Here is a 20052-nt window from a genome sequence, read left to right as displayed (position 1 = left end):
CTTAAAAGTTTCAGTCAGTTGCCTGAGGATGGAAAGATCACATAAGCTAAGTGTCAGAGGCTGGATTAAAACCCAGGTTTCCTGATTTCAAGTCAAGTATTAAATCTGTCTCTCATGAACTACAGAACTCTATACAAATGTAAAGGTTTATTGGTGATGGTGGTTCCCCTTCCCCTCTAAGTTGATAATATTTGTGAATTACTTTGGGGGTGGGAAGGAAAGGGACTAGAAGTGGCCTCGAAAGAGTTTAAGTGGCTCTTAAATAAGAGAAACTGAATTCTCAACACCATCTATTCAACACCTCCTCAGTCAAATTCCAAGCAATCTTCCAAGTAAATTCACAAACTATTTTTACAAAAAAGTGCTTAAAAGTAACACAAAGTTCTAGTCTTTAGTTGTCAGTTTTCTTTTTTTAGACAAACATCTGATTACTAAGAATTAAAATTAGAGGACTGGTAATAGAGGCATAGCATCAAAAAATATATATATACATATACATATATATATATATACACATACACATATACATATATAGTGCCATATAGTGTCATAGGAGAAATGGATTCAAATACTGCTTTCGACTCTAGAAATGTGACCCTTGGCAAGTCACTTAACTTCCCTAAGACTCAGTTTCCCCCTCTTTAAAATGATAAAGCATCAAATTCATGTCATTGTGGTAAGGCTCAAGTAAGATAATGGACCTATCTTATTTGATAATTAGACAATAATAAATAAAGATAATAAAGAGTTTTCTAAATCTTAAAATACTATATAAATATTAGCTGTTTTTTCCATTAAAAAATTGAGAGACCCGTGTTCCAGTCTTTTCTATTGTTTTACTTTAAGTAAGTTATAACCTCATTGAGTAAAAAAACTGGATTGGATGAGTCTCTGTTGTCCCTTTTTTATTTATAAGAGTCTATTCATCTTTAAGGGTCTATGATCAAGGTTCATGATGTGTTCAGTCATTTTTCAGTTGTGTCCAACTCCTTATGACCCCATTTGGGGTTTTCTTGGCAAAGATACTGGAGTGGTTTGAAATTTCCTTCTCCAGCTGATTCTACAGACGAGGAAACTGAGGCAAACATGGTTTAAGTGATTTGCCCAGGGTCACACAAGCTAGTAAGTTTCTGAGGCAGGGATTTGAACTCTGGAAGATAAATCTTCCTGACTCCAAGATGGGCACTTTAATATAGAATAAAAAGAGCTGGAGTTAAATGGTAAAACTTGGTTTCTCTTGTTAATTATTCTGCACCTGGATGTAGGGAACACTCTTCCCCATCTGCAGAAAATGAATAAGTCATTTGAAGTCATTTGGTCCAACCTATTCATGAAAGAAGCCTCCTTTACAACCTACCTAACCACGTCTTAAAGTCCTCCAGAGAGTGAGTGAGTGAGTGAATGAGTGAGTGAGAGAGGAAAGGATGGGTGTGGGAGGGAGAGGAGGAGGGGATCTGAACTGAAACAGCCCTTTTCAATTTCATCTAGTTCCAATTGTTAGTAAGTTTTTTTTGTTTTGTTTTGTTTTGTTTTTGTATCACACCTAAACTTGCCTCTTTGCAACTTTATGAAAAGCTCTGTGAAGAGGTTTAACTTTGGGGGGGGGGGGGGACAGCAGAGATTTAGAGATTTAAGTCCCTATTGCATGCAAGGCACAGAGCACAGAGGTAAAGATAACAAAGAAAGGCAAACAAGACCCCTGTGCTCAAAGAGATATTCTGTTCTAAGGGGGGAAACAGCATTCAAACAACTGTGTACATGCAAGATATGCAATTACAGCCTATTTTCAATAGATCTAAGGAATACAGAATAAAGGACTATTTTAGATAGAATGCAAAGTTAGGAAGAGTGAGGAAGACCTGAGTTCAATTAAGTACTAGCTGTGTGACCCTGGATAAGCTATATAGCCTCTATTTGTCTCAGTTTCCTCCAATGTAAAATGGGTATAATAATTTCACCTATCTTCCAGAGTTGTTGTGAGTATCAAGGGAGATGACAATTCTAAAGTACCTGGGACATAGTAGGTACTATATAAATGTTAGCTATTATTATTATTATGTTTTAAGTAAAAAACCACTATGTAGATTTTTTCTCAATCAATTGCTTGAAAAGTACTCGAGGGGTGGCCAGGTGGCGCAATGAGTAAGAGCGCTGGCCCCGGAGTCAGGAGACCCGGGACTGGTTCCAGCCTCAGATACTTAATACCCACACAAAGTAACTGGCCGTGTAACCTTGATCAAGTTACTTAACTCCAATTGCTTAAAAAAAAAAAAAAAGGGTATTTGAAAAATTCTACCAGTCACTACAGAATTTGCAAAATAGTAACAGGCTGATTGCATATATATTAATCTATATCAAATTGCTTCTGTGTTAAGGAAGAAGGAGAGGAGGGAGGGAAAAAGAAAATCTGGAACTCAAAATTTTATTTGTCTTTATGTCTTTAAATGTAATTGGAAAAAATAAAATACTACTTAAAGAAAGAAAAAAAAGCTAGAGCAGGAGAAAAAAAAAAGCCGCTTCATATTTAGGGGATTGTTGACCTCTGACACCACTGCTTCAAGTACCAATTCTTTTCTTTCCATCTCTTTACTAAAACCTGAAATAGTATATACTACCTTCTGCTTTTTAAAATTTGAATTTACGATATAAATAAAAGAACTTAGACTGGAACAATGCCAGGAAAATTGACAGGTTATAATAACAAACAAACAACACCTACACAACAACAACAAAACACAATGACTGAAGCCCATAGAATAATTAATTGGTTTGTTTCCTAACCTAATTTTCAAATTTGTGTTTATTTCTTAGGTACCAATGTACCTGTCTGGGAGCTAAATAGATCCTGAAAGTCAACCTTTTCCTTTTCTGTTTTTTAAAAAAAAGCCTTCCTTTGAAATTCTTACAGTTGATTCTAAAAGTTTTGAAGCCATTGATTTCATTTATTTCATGGGACAGGAAATAGTAACTAAATTATTTAGAGGCAATATTTTTTTCTTAATGCCACTTTCTCATGCCCCAAAAATGAGGGAGGCAAAAAGACATTATTAGAGTATCCAAGGTTGTTCCCAATCTCTAGATTTCTTGCTTGTAAATTAAGCAGCCCTGGAAGGCTGATTTTGCTCTATAAGTTCAGTGAAGTAGTCTACAAAAAAAAGTAGAGAATTCATACTTTTGAAGAATCTTGATCATACTAATAAGGGAAGTTTAAAGAATGACTGAAATTTTCAGTGAAGAGATCCAGTGAGAATTTGCTTCATTAACTCACCAAAATCAGTCTTTATATAGAAGGGTTTGGGGGAGGAGGGTTGCAAATAAATGTTTTTAGAAATAATATGTAGATTTTGATCCATTCATAGATTTAGCCTTTGAAGGAACCTCATTGGTCAGCTAATTCAAATCATCCATTTTTCACAGATAAGTAAATTAAGGCTCTGAGAGGTTAGATGACTTTCCAAAGACACAAGCTGGGTTTCAAGACCAGGTTCTCTGACTCCAAAAACAGGCCTCTTTCGGCCAAACTGTAAAAAGGATTATCAGGTTTCTCTTGAGTATGGTAGTGTAGAGAGTTGACTGTCATTCAGGAGAAGAAACTTCTGAAGCATTAAGATCCTCAGTAAAATGTTAAAATACTTGGAGATCTTGAACTCTGTAGCAAATGTTTTCATATTTAAAGAGGCATCCAAACTCACCTGGTTTACTATATTCATCAGGAAAGCCCTCCTCTACACAATAGGTGGCAGATGACTGAAAAATGGGTATCTTGACAAGATGCCCTCTAACAATGACAAAATCACTTTTATTCTTCAGTGGGTGAAATAGAAGAGTAGTAATTCAGGGCATGAAGAAAAAAAAAAGGAATCTCTCGTTTAGGAGAGTTCTGCATAGCCCTCCAGTTTCACTAACTTTGGTCAAGCTTTTACTTGTGTTTTTGTTTTTCAATCTTCTTTCAACAGATGCATTGACTTTTTCTTATCTTCCACGATCTGTTCATTAATTCAACAGTTTGCAGCTTTTGACACTGCTGACTACCCATCCCATCCTTCCTGAACTTTTCGCCCTTGACTTGCCCACAGAATTTACTGTTCTCCTTCCTGCCTCTCTCTTCCTAATTACTTCTCTGTTCTTCCCTGGTTCTTCTTCCTCCTGAATCCTAAATGTTGTTTTCCTTTTCTCTCTTGGCCCTCTTTCTTTATCCTCCCTCCCTGGGTGATTTAATGCATACTCACTGCTTCAGTATCTTGATGTATATGACCCCCAAATCTGTGATTCATAGGATCATAGAGCAGGAAGGGTCCTTAGTGGTCAATAATTTCAATCCCTTTAATTTACAGTTGAGCAAAATGCAATTCATAGAATCTCAAGGGAACTGTCCAGGGTCACAAAGCTAGGGTACAAAGCATGATTCGAACCCAGAACAACTAAGTTATCCCATTTTCAATAATTTGTTGGTTATCTACACCTTGTTGTTTTTCCAGCACCTTTTACTCTAAAAGTTAAAATATGGAATTCATCTTATCCCTAAATGTGCTTTTCTTTATTTCCTGATTTCTCTTCATGATGCCGCCATATTCTGGGTCTAAAGGTCACCTTTGATTTCCTGCCTTTCTATCAACCTCCACATCTAATTAGCTCCCAAACACCTTGGATCCTGAACAAATACAAATATCTTGATTCTGTTTCCTTTAGGTAGCTTTTCCTCTTGTCATACTGTATATTGCATGCACTCCATAGGATGCTCAATCCTGTGATCACACTGAGATGTATATAACTCCATTTGTTAGCCTTTCCCTATGAGACATAACTATGTTTATATAGTTGTTGACACCAGCATCTGTCTTTTTAAAGCATGGTTACAATGAAGTAACTATCTTCAGTGGTGACTTGCCACTGTCTAGTGCCACTAAATAAATTTAATATTCCTTCACCTAGATTCAAAGTCCTTTTCTCAATATGGTTCCATTTTTAACTTCTGAACCTAAAATATCATTATTCACATTTTCTATTACCCAAATACTAGTATTTTCTCACCCCTATACCTTTAATAATGATGTTGCCTCTGCCTGGATGGACAAATCCCCTTTAACTCTATGCAATTTCTAATCCATCCTTGAAAGCTCAACTTAAATGTCATCTCCTCCATACAATCTTCCCTGATCTGTCCAGTCAAATGCAATAGAATCACTATTGTAAAACTCCCACAGAACACCATATACTTCTTATTGTACTTCCACATTCTACTCTGGTCTTTTATGTAGATTTCTTATGTTCCATAAGATACTCTAAGCTCCCAGCAGCTTTCAGTTGAGACACTGTTCTCTTTATCTCTCAAAACATCTAGTCCTGGGTTTTTCATAGAATTAGTGCTAAATAAATGTCTAATTAATATAAGATATCAATGTTTATAAACATCTCTTTTGAAGGATAATGCAAAAACTGTAAGATATAAACAGTGTAGTGCTCTGATGACTTCTTGATATCTGCTTATTTATTTCAAAGGAGACCCAAAAGCCATTCTTTATGATATCCACAATACTGACCAACCAATATTTGAATTATTATGGCATGCATAGCTATATGCTAGGACCCACTGACATAACAACAAAACAAATGGGAGATTTAAATGTTTTTGGTACATAAGTTCCTAATATGGTTTCAAAGCTCATTATGAGTATCTTCATTTTCTAGGAGTTTGGCATTGAAAAATGCAGGTGTTTTGGGTGCCTAGCATCTAGGAACTTAATAAATGTTTTGTTCTCCCAATGTCTGTTACTAGTGCCAAGTAGCAAAGCAACTGCTTTCACATTTTCTTGATAATTTTTCCTGGAAAGTATGATACAATGTGCATTTAGATGGATTTGGTCAGTAAAAGACTTAAATCTTATTTTTAACTTACTTATATATGGTCATTTAAAAGACTATTATGTACTCTAAAAACCCTTACTAAATCCAGCTCCCATGGATTCAACTGTTAAGCTACATGCTGATCATTTTCATACCTATCAAGTCCAAACCTCTCTCCTGACCTACTAGCCTCTTATCTCCTACAGCCCATTAAACGTCTCTAACTAGAGGGGCTGCAGACACCTTAAACTCAGTATGTCCAAAACTGTACTCATTACCTTTCCCCCCTCAAATCGTCTCCTCTGCTTAAATTCCCTTTTACCATCAAGGGCACCATCATCCTCCCAAGTCATGCAGAATCATAACTTAGATGGCATCCTTGATTCCTCAGTCTTTCTAACCCTTCATATATCCAATCAGTCACCAGGGCCTGTCTTTTCTATGTTTGTTAATATCCCTCATAACCACTCCCTTCATTCCCCTTGGCACTGCCCCCACTCTGATGCTGACCCTTACCTGCTTTTTCCCAGACTATTGCAGCAGCTCTCTGCTTGGGCTTCTTGTTTCAAGTCTCTCCCCACTACAATCCCTCTTCCACTCAACTCTCTTCCTAAGGCACAAATCTAACGATGCCACTCCTCATTCAATAAACTCCAGTCACTTCCTATCATCTCCAAGATCAAATATAAAATCCTCTGTTTGGCTTGTAAAGCCCTTTATAATCTGCTCCCTTCCTACCTTCTCAGTCTTACACAGGATTGTTGTACTCAGCAATCTAAAGACACTGGTCTCTTTGCTGAGACTGGCACAAGACACTCCATTCTTCCAGCTCAGCATTTTCACTTGGTTGTCCCTCATGCCTGGAATTCTCTCCCTCCTCATTTCTGCCACCTGGTTTCTGGTTTCCTTTACATTTCAGCTAAAATCCCTCATTCTACAGGAATCTTTTCCTAGTCTTCCTTAATATTAGTGCAATTATCCCTCTGAGATTATCTCAAATTTTCCCATCTTGTATGTACGTAGTTGTTTTCATGTTTTCTACCTCCATCAGACTGAGTTCCTTGAAAGCAGGAACTATTTTTTGTTTTTCCTTGTATCTCCAGCCCATTATCTGGCACACAGTAAGTGCTTAATAAATACTCCCTTTTATCCCTTCCCTTATTGTTTAACTAAACTATTCAATGAGAGAAAAGCCAAGAAGTCTTAAAATTCCATTCCTGTACATTTATTCTTCATTTTCATTTCTTCTTGCATAGATAGGGCTCAAAGCTCTCAACTTAGATACAAATAATTTTCTTTTCGTATGTATTTACTCCACAAATGGTTCTTTCATTCACATATTTGACTAATCTCTATGCAACTGATATTTGATTTCAAAATGACACTTATTCTTTCAATCTTTGGCATATGCTACAATTGGAATAAATATTACTTCTCACACTTGTAATATGCAAGAGAGTACTTTGATATTTAATTCCAGTGACAAAAACAAACTCCTAGCTTCCTAAACAATTTACTGAACTAGCCAACCTTATTATTTCTTAAATCCTAATCCTTTTAAAAAGGATTTTAATTCACTTTTTATATCTTATGCTTTTACATAATTTTTGGTCATTAGAAAATACATATAGCTTTTTGTAATATATCAAAGCAGGCATCCAAATGCTAGTTTAGCTTTTTAGTGAATATATTAGAAACTCCATCTTCACTGGATTTTTTTTATTCATGCAACATGTGTTTCTAATACATTCCAATGACTACAACAAATTTAATTTTCTTCACACCCCATAATACAAATACTGTCCACCTTGAGTATTAGCAAATAAGACTTTGATTCAACTTCTCAAAATTTATTTCTGAAGCATCCATAGGCTAGTCAGATGAAATAGTATACTAAGAGTAACTGCAACTCAACTAGAGAGAAACTTAAATTAATATAAATTCTTGACTTTCTACTTTTGAGAGAAAGAAGCAGGTGTTAACACAAGAGAGACAATTAATTCCCTGGCTAACAGATGAGGTTTAGCTTTTAAAAAAACACACAACACAAGCAATAAACTCCAAGGCCACTTACTCAATTATTCTACTATATTGCCACTTACTCAAATATTCTACATCATCTATATCTAGTCTTAGACAATGAGGGTTCAGAATGATGACACCAACACCTTACAAAATCCTGAGACACCAAAGACATATGAGATTATATGCAACAAAGACTGAATAGTAGACTCAGACATTTTAGAAACTTTGCTTAAAAGGTTGAAACAAAAGTAGTTTTCAGGTCAACTCTGATTTAATTAGGCAATTCAATTAGCCAGAAAAAGTTAATTCCTTAAGCTTTGGATTCACTGAGATTTGCCTGTGTTTATTCTAACTCACAGTGAACTGTTTACAGATGAGAATTCTACTTATTTTAATAGTATGATAAATATCCAGTTAAGTATCAATAGGGAAAACATTTATTTGGATTGGAGAAATATTTTATTCTATGTATCGGTTTAAGTAACCACCAAAGCTTAAATGAAGACTTTTGTTTTAAAATATAGTTTATCCTAGCTAGTAATGCTTTTCCCTAAAGCAAGTGTTTTGAAAATAAAATAATTTCAGTCTAAGAATATAAAGCTATAGTATCAGTGAGAATCAATGCTTTATGTTTCTTAATGTATATGCATTTTAAATCACACCTTTCCCCCAACCTTTACTGAGGGGTGTTTTTTTTAAACATTTAATATAAATACAATCTCAACTAGATACATGATTTCAGACACATAACTAATTCTAAATAATACTGTGTGGTGAATTCCCCCACACTGCCTTAATAAGTATAAATTTTGCAGGACTAAAGCAATATTTGGAGAAGAAACCTGCTTTTAAAGAAACAGACTGACTTAACCAAATCAGCTACTTGGCCTCTAGATTTCCCCAATTCTGAATAGTTTAGCTTTCACCAGTGGCAATCAATTGTGGAAACAAATTACTGCATCTTGAAATAATTCATTAAAACGGATCATTTGAAAGGAAAAATTAACTTACGTGCTGATGACGGTTAAATGCCCTTTTAAAAATTGCAATCAATAAACATAGGTTCAGAAGAAAAAATTTTAAACCAACTGTCACACTTCCTTGATCAATATGGAAGAGGAACCCAACAGTTGGGGAAAAGCTGAGACCAACTCTGAAACGACATATTTCTTGCCGGCTTCACTGTTTCCGGGTACTTAAATCAGAAGCACATTCAGTGCTGCCCTTACCAGGTTAAGTCACGACGTTCCATTGTGATTTCAATGGAACATCAGAACTTCCAGCTTCTGTGATGCGCCAGGATTCTGTGGAAGACCCATAGCAAAGTGGTTACAAAGGTGAGCCCTGAAGGCTTTTCACACAAAGCTGACACTCATACTCCTTTAGCAAAACGATCCCTGAATTAAACACATCCAGACAGTAAAGAAGAAGGAAACCAACCAAAAGAAGGTTTTATGGTCATTCTATCTACATAAATTATTTAAGAGTTTTTAGAGTCTGGGTTGATTTACCAACAATAATGAGAAGATTGGGGACCTTCTGGAAAAAAAATTCATTATAAATTCTTCAGAATGACTTGGATTTAAAGTAGCATCCTGATTGAATGCTGAATTACTTTGAATGACTGTTCCACCAGACTTGAAAAGTATATTTAAATATGTGTATATAGATATAGATATAGATATGTGTGTGTATGACAGATATATACATATATAAATATAAAGTATAAATAATAAATATATAAAAATATAAATATAAAGTATATAAAATATATATTTAATTGCCTTGGCAACATGGAGAGAAGCATAATAATCCAATAAAAAGTTGAGGAGAAGGAGAAAATGGGTAAAATATTAGAAAATTAGTTTCATTCTTAGTTTAAATAGTCAAAATCAACAATGGAAACAAAAGTAACCAGAGAGTTTTATTTAATAACACATTAACTGGGCCAATGAAACACCTAAATACACATCAATCATATTCCTTACCACCTTTTAAAAAAGAAATCTTTTCACATTTCCCATGCAGCTCCTACTTATTTACTTTGTAGGCTGATAAACTCATTGAATCCAAAGCCAATTGGGTAAAGAAATTGTTTTCTACCATTAGTATACAGTGATGGAATATTTCTAATCAATTCAGAAACTGTATCATACTCTAAAAATCCAGTTACTGGGTTTTGGCTATTCCAATACTATTAAGTCACTTTATGGGCTTGCAAGGAAAGTGTTTCCTCATCTGTTCCTATGTTATGTACAAGGAATGGAACGTACATACGAAATATCCAAATGTGTAACTATTCACATCTGAGTAATCCTATCTCAAATTAGATGATTCAAATGACAACCAATGTTATTAAAAGAAACAATAGCTGGAAAATGAATAAAGTATTATTTGGTAGTCTGTGGTTACACACAATATATTCATTCACTAATTTCTTTGAAGGCAAGCAGCAGAAATCTTTCAGGGGAACATACAAGAATTGTTTCAAATTAACCACTTATATTTTGACTGGGTTTTGTAAAGGATTTTTATATTTATATTTCAACACCTGGTTAATTTTTAAAATATTTTAAATTTAAATGAGAGGTAGATATGACAGTATGTCCTTAATAATTATTGTAAAAATAGTTTATTAGCAGCTGATATTAAAAATAAAACTAAAATGTTCTAGGGAACGAAATTTCCTATCTTAGGAGTATTTTTATATGCTTTAAACCTCTAAAAGCAATTATAATTTTTTTAAAGTAAAACAGTATTTTTTTAAAAAAATATACACTATAAGAAAGCTGGGACCAAAATACTCACAACTTTTGTGGTCTAATTTGAATTGTTATTTTTACTAGTGTTAAGGTGTGTTTACTGTTCATCTTAACACCTAAATACATGTTCTTTGGATCTAGTTATGCAAAGCCACCTTACCTATGACTTATTTCTCCTTTAAGTCTAAAAATTACCTAAAATACTATTACCAATCCTGACCAAAAAAGAAAAAAACTATGCTAATTTTTCAATCTCTATATTACTCCCAGATGCCAATAATTTTGATCTCTTCCCAACTCAGAACTTTCTTAACAATATCTTTTGGGGGGGGGGTTATCTATTAATAAAAGCTATAGATGTCAGAAAGCAATAATTGAAAACTGAAGATTAAATTGGCTACTCCAAAGTCAAATAGGTCCTGTTTCATAATGTTCTCCCATTTATGTTTTCTAATGATCAAGGAATTGCTTACAGATGATATCCAGTTATTAATCAGTCAACAAGCATTTATTAGGCACCTAGTATGTGCCAGGAACAGTGCTAAATGCTGTCCCCACTCTCAAGAAGCTCACACTCTAAGTGGACAGGCAATATGCAAACAAGTAAACTGTACACTGGATAAATTTTTTGGAGATAGTCGACAAGGAGAAGCCCCTCGCATCAAGGAAGATTGGGAAAGACTTCTTACAGAAGGTAAGATTTTATATGGGATTTAAAAGCCAGAGAAGTCAGAAATAGAGATGGTTAGTGGAAGAATTCCAGACATGGAAGGAAGTTTGTGAAAATGAACTGAGTTAGGAGATGGAGTGTCCTGTTCCAGGAATGACAGGGAGGCCACTGTCACTGGACTGCAAAGTCCTTGGAGGTGGGGGTGAGATTAGGGGAAGTAAGGTATAAAAAAGACTGTAAAGTTGGGAAGGGTCAAGCTATGGAAGGATCTGAATGTCAAACAGAGGATTTCACAGCTGATCCTGGAAGTGATGGGGAAACAATGAAGCTGATAATGAAGTGGACTGAATGGGGAGTGACATGGACAGACCTGTACTTCAGAAAGATCAATTTGACAGCCTTAGTGGAGGTTAGACTGGAATGAGGATAGATTTGTGGTTATTGCAGCAATCCAGGCATGAGGTGATATTGTATGCACTAGTATATGAGGAGAAAAGAGGACATATAAGAAAGATAACAAGACAGTTAGATGTCACACTGGATAGAGCTCTGGGCCTGGAGTCAAGAAGACTCATCTTCCTGAGTTCAAATCTGGCCTCACTTACTAGCTGTGTGACTATGGGCAAGTCACTTAACCCTCTTTGCCTCAGTTTCTTCATCTGTAAAATGTGGTGGAGAAGAAAATGGCAAACCACTGCAGTACTTTTGCCAAGAAAACCCAAAATGGGGTCACAGAGTCAGACCCGACTGAACAACACACATGAAAGATAGAAGAAAGGTAGAATGAATAGGACTTGGCTATTAATTAGATATGGAGGGGATAAAAGGAAGAATATACCTATGTTGTAAGCCTGAGTAACTAGGAGGATGGCAGTGCCCACCCAAAGTGATAGGAAAGTCAGAAAATGAGGGGGATTTTAGGAAAAAGATAGTGAGCTCACTTTGGAACATGGTAAGTTCTGCCTGTGAGATATCTGATTCAAGATTTCCAATAGACAACTGGAGATGTGACAGAGGAAGTTAGCAGAGAGGTGAGGACCAGATAAGTAGATCTGTAAGTCATATGCTTAGAGATGACAAACGAATCTATGGGTGCTGATGAGATCACCAAGTGAAACAGTATAGAAGAAGAGAAAAGGGCCCAGGGCACAGCCTCCATGGTTAGTGGGCACAGCCTGAATGAATATCCGGTGAAGGAGACTGAGGAGAAACAGAAGAGAATCAAGAGAGAATAATGTCATGAAAACTCGTCAAGGAGAAGAAAGTGGTCAACACTGCTGCACAGTGGTCACAAGCTGCAGAGAGGTCAAGAAGGCTGAGCACTGAGGAAGTCTATTAGATTTTCTATTGAGAGATCATTATACCAACATCTCACACTGTATACCAAGATAAAGTCAAAATGGTTACATGACTTAAACACAAAGAATGATACCATAAGCAAATTAGGAGAGCATAGAAAAGTTTACTATTAGATCTATGGACAAGGGAAGAATTTATGACCAAAAAAAATAAACAGAAAGCATTATGGGATATAAAATGAATAATTCTGATTACATTAAATTTAAAAGGTTTTCCACAAACAAAGCCAATGCAGCCAAGATTAGAAGGAAAGCGGAAAACTGGGAGAAATTTTTTATAGGAATTTTCAATAACAAAGGCCTCATTTTGCAAATATATAGAGAACTAAGTCAACTTTATATAATTATAAGCTATTCCCCAGTTAAGAAAGGGTCAAAGGATATGAACAGGCAGTTTTCAGAAGAAAAAATGCTCTAAGTCACTATTGAATAGAGAGATGCAAATTAAAACAATTCTGAGGTACCATCTCACACCTCTCGGATTGATTAATATGTCATAAAAGGAAAATAACAAATGTTAGAGGGAATGTGGAAAACTAACACGCTGGTGGTGAAGCTGTGAACTTGTCCCACTATTTTAGAGAGCAATTTGGAACCATGCCCAAAGGGCTATAAAACCACGAGTGCCTTCTGACCCAACAATACCACTACTAGTCCTGTATCCTGAAGACAAAAAAAAAGACCTATAAGTACAAATATATTTATAGCAGCTCTTTTTTTTGTGTAGTGGCAAAGAACAAGAAACTGAGGAGATCCCCATTAATTGGGGAAAGGCTGAACAAGTTGTAGCATGTGATTGTGCTATAAGAAATGGCAAGCAGGATAGTTTCAGAAAAACCTGGGAAGACTTACATGAACTGATGCAAAGTAAAAGGAGCAGAACCAGGAGAACACTGTACACAGTAACAGCAATATTTTACAACAATCAATTGTGAATGACTTAGCTATTCTCAACAACACAATGATCCAAGACAATTCCAAAGATCTTATAATGAAAAATGCTACCCACTTCTAGAGAAAGAACTGATGGAGTCTGAATGTAGATTGAGGCATAATTTTAAAAAACAATTTTCTTCATACTTTTTAAAAAAAATTGGGGGTTTTTTTGGTCTGTTTTTTTTCACAACATGACTAATATGGAAATGTTTTACATGACTGCAATATATAACTATATCAAACTACCTACCTTCTCAATGGGGGTAAGGAGTTGGGAGGAGTGGTTAGGGACAGAGGGAGAGAATTTAACATTCATTTTTTTAAATGAATGTTAAAAATTCCTTTTACATGGAATTTTTATTTCTTTTTGGTTTTTGGAGGGGAGATGGCAGGGCAGTAGGGGTTAAGTGACTTCCCAAGGTCACGTGACTAGTAAGTGTTAAGTGTCTGAGGACAAATTTGAACTCAGGTCCTCCTGACTCCAGGGCTAGTGCTATCTTCACTGTGCCACAAAGCCTCCCCTGGAAAAATTTTTTTACAGAGATTATAATAATATATGTGCAGGTAGATGGCACAGTGGATAGAGCACTGGGCCTGGAGTAAAAAAGATCTAAATTCTAATTCTGGCCTCAGATACTTACTAGCTGTGTGACTCTGGACAAGTCGTTTAACCCCTCTCTGCCTCAGGTCTTCATCTATAAAATGAGGACACACTGGAGAAAGAAATAGCAAACCACTCCAGTATCTTTGCCAAGAAAACTCCACAAAGTAGACACAACTGCAAAAATGAATAACGACAGATAATTTTACAGATGTGTGTACATACATATGTATACATAACACACATATAAAATTATACCTCATTAATTACAATATTAATGTCATATTAATAATTAAATTATAACATATAGGGTGCATCAAATGTCAATGCACTTTTAACTTATTAAAGCTTAAATCTGCACTAAAACTTTCAGAACACCCATATTATCCTATTTTTTTCCCTAAGAAAAAGGATCAGAAGTCTCCAATGTAATGCCTAACTGGCTCCTTTAGTTTGATAACCCCTTAAATTACAACTACCTAGGACATTGTTTTAATTTTTCAAATGGTTAGTTGTGATTTGCCTTTGGGAGTTGTAGGGTTGTTTTTTTGTTTGTGTTTATATTTGTTTACATGGGGAGAAAGAAGTTCAAAGTGAAAAAATAGTACTCCTTAGCCCTTGTAAAAACAGTTTCATTTACTCATTTACTTTGAAAACATTTCATTTCAATAGATACTTATCTTTTAACTGTGCCCAACATTTTAAGCAAAACAATTCACTGGGTCACTGTAGAGTCTATCTTTATCCCAAATTGTACCTTAAGCTATATTCCCAAGCAACAAGTAGTCAGAAAATAGAATATCCCTTTTAAAAATTTACTACATAATTTTAAAAGGGAGTCTGGAACATCACTTGGTCTGGGAACATCACTATAATGGCCCAAGGTTCTGATGTGTCTGAATGCACCTATCCAGAATGGAAATCTAGAGACTTGAGATTAAGATATAGAAGGTCTACTGTTTATCTATTTTATAACTACCCTTTGAGCTCCTATCACATGTGAAATGGGCAGTCAATAAGTATTTGTTAGGCACCAGCATATGAAATAAATGCAATGGGTGAGGATCTGGGCTGCATTGCATCATTTTAACTGGCTTATTTTCATCCATACTTCTAAATTCAATGAAGCTAAAAAAAAAACCCAAACCCCTAATTCTTGCCTACAATCATGTACTACAATAATAATTTCATGAAAATAGTGAAAAATATGTCCCTGGAAAAATGAGAAGTGGTATGAATACTTATCAGTTTACTAAAGAAAAAGTCACAAACTACCTATAAGAATAAGTAAAATTTTCTCCATTCTTCTGAACAAAGAATACTGGTGGTTTTTATATCAAATAGAGAAACTGAAGAAGCAAATTCAGATTTAACATAAAAAAATAAGTTCCCACTTTGAATGAGAATATTTCTAATCTGGGAAATTGTAGGATATCTTAAAGCCAATACAGGTTTAGAAAACACCATCTAAGTACTCTATGACTGACTTGAAAAAGGAAGGAAAAGATTCAGAGATGTGGGGATGGGTTGCCTGAAGAAAGAGTAGAAAGAGTATTTTTCATCAGATGGATCCCAACCATGGACTGAATTCATTCCCTTTCTTTTTCTGTTTTATTTTCTCCTTAAAAGACAGGGATGGAAAAAAAAGAAGAAACATTATAACAGCTTATGAGAAAGTAAAAAACAAACCTAACAATCATGACCATGAATTTTGAATAGGATGAAATCATCCATTAACTAAGAAGTGGATCAAAAAGCAAAACCCTGCAATGTTACTTACAAACACATAGTTTATTTCTTTTCTTAAAAAACCCTAAAGTAGAAAAGTAAATAATCAGTCAGTCAATTAATAAATCAATTATTAGGCATTTACAAGGAACCAGGCATTGTACTAAGCCCTGATACAAATGTAATAAGCATTGAAAACTGGATATTCTAGGATTTGCAGAACAAACATTCCAAAAAGACAAAATTAAACATGACTTTTCCTCCAAAAGATAACATGCTTTTGGGTAAAACAATATGTACATAAATAACTGTATGTGAAATAGATATAAGACATGGTCATTTGAGGAGGGTGACCCTAGAAACTGAGAGGATCAGGAAAAGTGGAATGTAAAAGATGGTATTTGAGCCCAGCTTTGAAGGAAATTAGAGATTCTAAAAGGCAAAAGAGAAATAGTTTCCAAGCATGGGGGTCAGTCCATGGAGATGGAAGATGGGGTATCTTGTATGAGAAGTAAGAAAGCCAGTTGACTGTGCTATAAATGCTTGAAGGCGATAAATACCCAATAAGAAAAAAAATGTAAGATACTGTAGAGAGGGAATGTAAAAGATAACAATTGGATATATGGAATGAAGAAGAGTGATAGATTGAAGACGGATCCAAGGACTTATAAAACTGAGTGACTGTAAGGATGGTGATGACCCTCAGAGGTAAGTTTCAAGGAAGGATGGATTTTGTGGGAAAGACAAGGAGTTCTGTTTTGTACATTAAGTTTGAAATGTCTTTATAGCATCCACTTTGAAATGTCCCATAAATAGCTGGTGATATAGTACCCTAGGAGAGGAAAATCTCTCTCTAGAATATCTAGAATAAGACTAGATAAATAGACAGAGAATCATCTGCTTAAAGACGGCAGAGAGAATCAAGAAGACTCAAACCAAAGCACTGGGGTATATACAGTTCAAGAGAGATATGGATAAAGGTCTAGTCTAAGGAAACGGATGAATGGTTAATCAGGCAAGAGGAAAACCAAATGATAACAACATCACAAAAATTCAGAGAGAAGAAAATGAGAAGGGAAAGGAAACCATAATTTATTAAGTACCCAGAGAGGAAAGTGCTATTATTATCTCCATTTTACAGATGTTTCTGTTTCTGAGGAAACAGAGGGTAAGTGATTTGTCCAGAATCACATGGCTAGTAAGTGTCTGAGGTCCATCTGAAATCAATTCTTCCTGACTCTAGGCTGCCTCTAAGGCAACAAGAGTCCGTCAGTCAATATTAAATTAGGTGTTTACCATGTACCAGGCACTATACTAAGTACTGGGACATAAAAAGAGGTAAAAGGCAGTCCCTCCCTCCAAGGAGCTCACAGTCTTATGGGAGAGAAAGCATGCAAACAAATATAAACAAGCTGTATTTGTTATTGTTCAAGTCATGTTCAGCTCTGTGACCCCTTGGACCATACTGTCCATGGGGTTTTCTCGGCAAAGAAACCGAAGGCGTTTGCCATTTTCTTCTCCAATCAATTAAGGAAAACAGAGGTTAAGTGTCTTGTTCAAGGTTACACAGCAGTAAGTGTCTGAAGTTGGATTTGAATTCAGGTCTTCCTGACTTCAAGCCCAGTGTTTTATTCACTGAGCCACCCAGCTGCCTCCTAGGCAGAGGTTAGATGACATACCCAAGAAGAAAGAGAAAATAATTAAGAGAGAGTAAGCATTAAAATTAATTGGGGCCCGGAAAGGCTTTCTTTAAAATAGGCCTGCACAACCTGTGGCCATGTGAGCAACCTGTGGGTACCCCAAAGGATTTCAGGCGGCCCACACAAAACGTAGAGGTTGTTGTGCAGGCTTGCTGAAGAACATGGGGTTTTAGCTGATACTTAAAGGAAGCCAAGGAAGGCAGCAGAAGAACACTCCAGACATGGGCACAGCCGGAGAAAATGCCCAGAGCTATGAGATGGAGTATCTTGATCATGGAATAGCAAGGAGGTCACTATCACTAGGTCTAAGAGTACACACACAGAGCACATGTCAGGGAGTAAAATGCAGGACCGGAAATGTAAGAAAGCGATAGATAGGTTATGAAGTACATGAATGCCCAGCAATGGGTTTTGCATTTGATTCTGGAGGTGATGGGCAACCACAAGAATGTACGTTGTAAAGGAGGGACCTGCACTTTAGGAAGGGAGAATCTACTGGAGTGGGGAGAGGCTTGAGACAGGCAGAGCCTCCAGAAGGCATGAGGTGATGAAAGCCTGCACCAGGGTAGTGACAGTGGCAGTGGAGAAAAGGGGGCTTACACAAGAGATGTTACAAAGGTGAAATCAAGAGGCCCTTGCAGCAGATTGCATATGAAGGAAAGGGAAGGGGGAGGAAGAAAGGTGAGAAATGGTAACGAGTCACAGGTTGCGAACCTCAGGGACTCGAAGGACTGTGTTGCCCTCTACATAAATAGGGAGGGGAGGAGGATTTTGAAGGAAATATAATAAGTCAGTTTGGGACATGTTGTTTAAGATGTCTATCTGATATCCGATTTGAGATGTCTGAAAGAAGGCAGTTGAAAATACACGACCAAAGGTAAGAAAATGGGAAAGGATAGGTTTGAGAATCATCAGCACAGAGATGGTAATTAAATTCTTAGGAACTGATAAGAGCACAGGTAGTTTAGAGGGAGAAGAGAAGATGACCCAGGACAGAACAATGTGGGATACCAGTGGTTAGAAGGTGCAATCTGGATGTGAAGATGCTCAACAATATCAAAGGCTGCAGAGAGGTCAAGGAGAATGAGGGCGATCAATGACATCACATGCTACTAATGTCAAACGAGCCCCAGATCAACATTTGACCCTAATAGAAGTCATTTTAAAATTTTTAACTATTTTACAGACATTTATTTTGTTTCTCCCACTTCTTTTCTCATTGAACAAAAACATAAAATAAAAATGGAATCCTCATAATAAATACACATAGTCTAGCTAAATAAATTCCACATTGGTCACATACAAAAACATATGTCTTATTCTACACCTTTTAAGTCCATCAATTCGCTGGCAGGATGTGAGTAGTGTGTTTCATCGTTATTCCTTGGGCATCATGGTTTGTTATTGTATTGATCACTGTTCTAAAGTCTTTCAAAGTAATTTTTCTTTATAATGTCATTTGTATAAGTTGTTCTCCTAGCTCCCCTCACTTCATTTTGAATTAATGCATAATACCTGATAACTGCATTTTTATGGTTTTTTTTTTTTTCACAGAACTTTCTCATGAGCCGAGGGCTTTCAGTTTGAGAAAACGGGAATACTTTCACCAAAATATAACAAGCCAGAGCTGGAATTCCCTTAAAATTTTGGTAGCCAACAAAAATAACTAATATGTAGTTATAGGAGATCTGCCAAATTATTTGTACCCTGTAAAGTAATATAAAACAGACTGACAGCTAGACTCAGAAAAGTTTAGGTTTTTTAATGTATCTGAAATAAGTGAAAGCACTTTGAGAAATACAAAACACAATCACATACAAAAGTGATTTTTAAATTGGCATTACTGCTTCTAGTCATCATTAATTGAATATCTACAGCCATACCTTTGAAATACCCATTATTTCACTCTTTCTAAGCTGATTTGCTCTCTTTTACACACTCAAGTTTGAGGCTCTGTACAACAATTATTCCCTAAATTCTACATTTCATCTCAGTTCTACAAATTCAAATAAATTGTGACCCATCTTTGGATTATTTTCCACTACTCATCTCTGCCCCTCAGAAGTAGTACCTTCTCTGTTAATATGCCACTGGTTTCTCAAGGTCTGCCTTGTTGTCAGTTTCTTGTCCATCTCTCTCCTCATGCTACCCATGTAACCTCCTAGTGAAATGCAAGACATTTTAAGGGGAGGTATTGTTTTGGCATCCCCAAGTCCCTAGCAGAGTGCTTTGAGTGTAGTCAGCACTTTATAAATATATGATGAATTAAATAGAACTGATATCACTAATGCCCCACTATTATCCCCAAAATGTTAAAAGGTCAAGGAATATTGATTTGGTAGATCTTTTATTGGTGTGTGTGTGTGTCCACACACGTGTGCAAAGAGAGAGAGAGAGAGAGAGAGAGAGAGAGAGAGAGAGAGAGAGA

General features: G+C 35.9%; 1 protein-coding gene across 35 annotated transcripts in view; it reads right to left on the bottom strand.

The window, feature by feature from the left end:
* Window positions 1-20052, bottom strand: part of BBX (BBX high mobility group box domain containing) — a 363188-nt gene that overhangs the window by 209696 nt on the left and 133440 nt on the right. For 22 of the 35 annotated variants that reach the window (XM_069069765.1, XM_069069766.1, XM_069069759.1 and 19 more), the window contains one exon: window positions 9099-9173. The exons of 12 other annotated variants lie outside the window; for them this stretch is intronic. The gene's annotated coding sequence lies outside the window, so the exon portion shown is untranslated. Of the gene's footprint in view, window positions 1-8880; window positions 9066-9098; window positions 9174-20052 lie in introns of those variants that run through there. One more of the 35 variants, XM_069069791.1, reaches the window with a different exon arrangement.

This window comes from Petaurus breviceps, unplaced genomic scaffold (genome assembly GCF_028583685.1).
Source record: "Petaurus breviceps papuanus isolate PSGF00001 unplaced genomic scaffold, PetGlider_PUasm1.0 90792, whole genome shotgun sequence".
In the NCBI taxonomy this organism is placed as follows: Eukaryota; Metazoa; Chordata; class Mammalia; order Diprotodontia; family Petauridae; genus Petaurus; species Petaurus breviceps.
The sequence above is the reverse complement of the archived record's forward strand: the minus strand, read 5'-3'. Positions and strand labels throughout refer to the sequence as shown.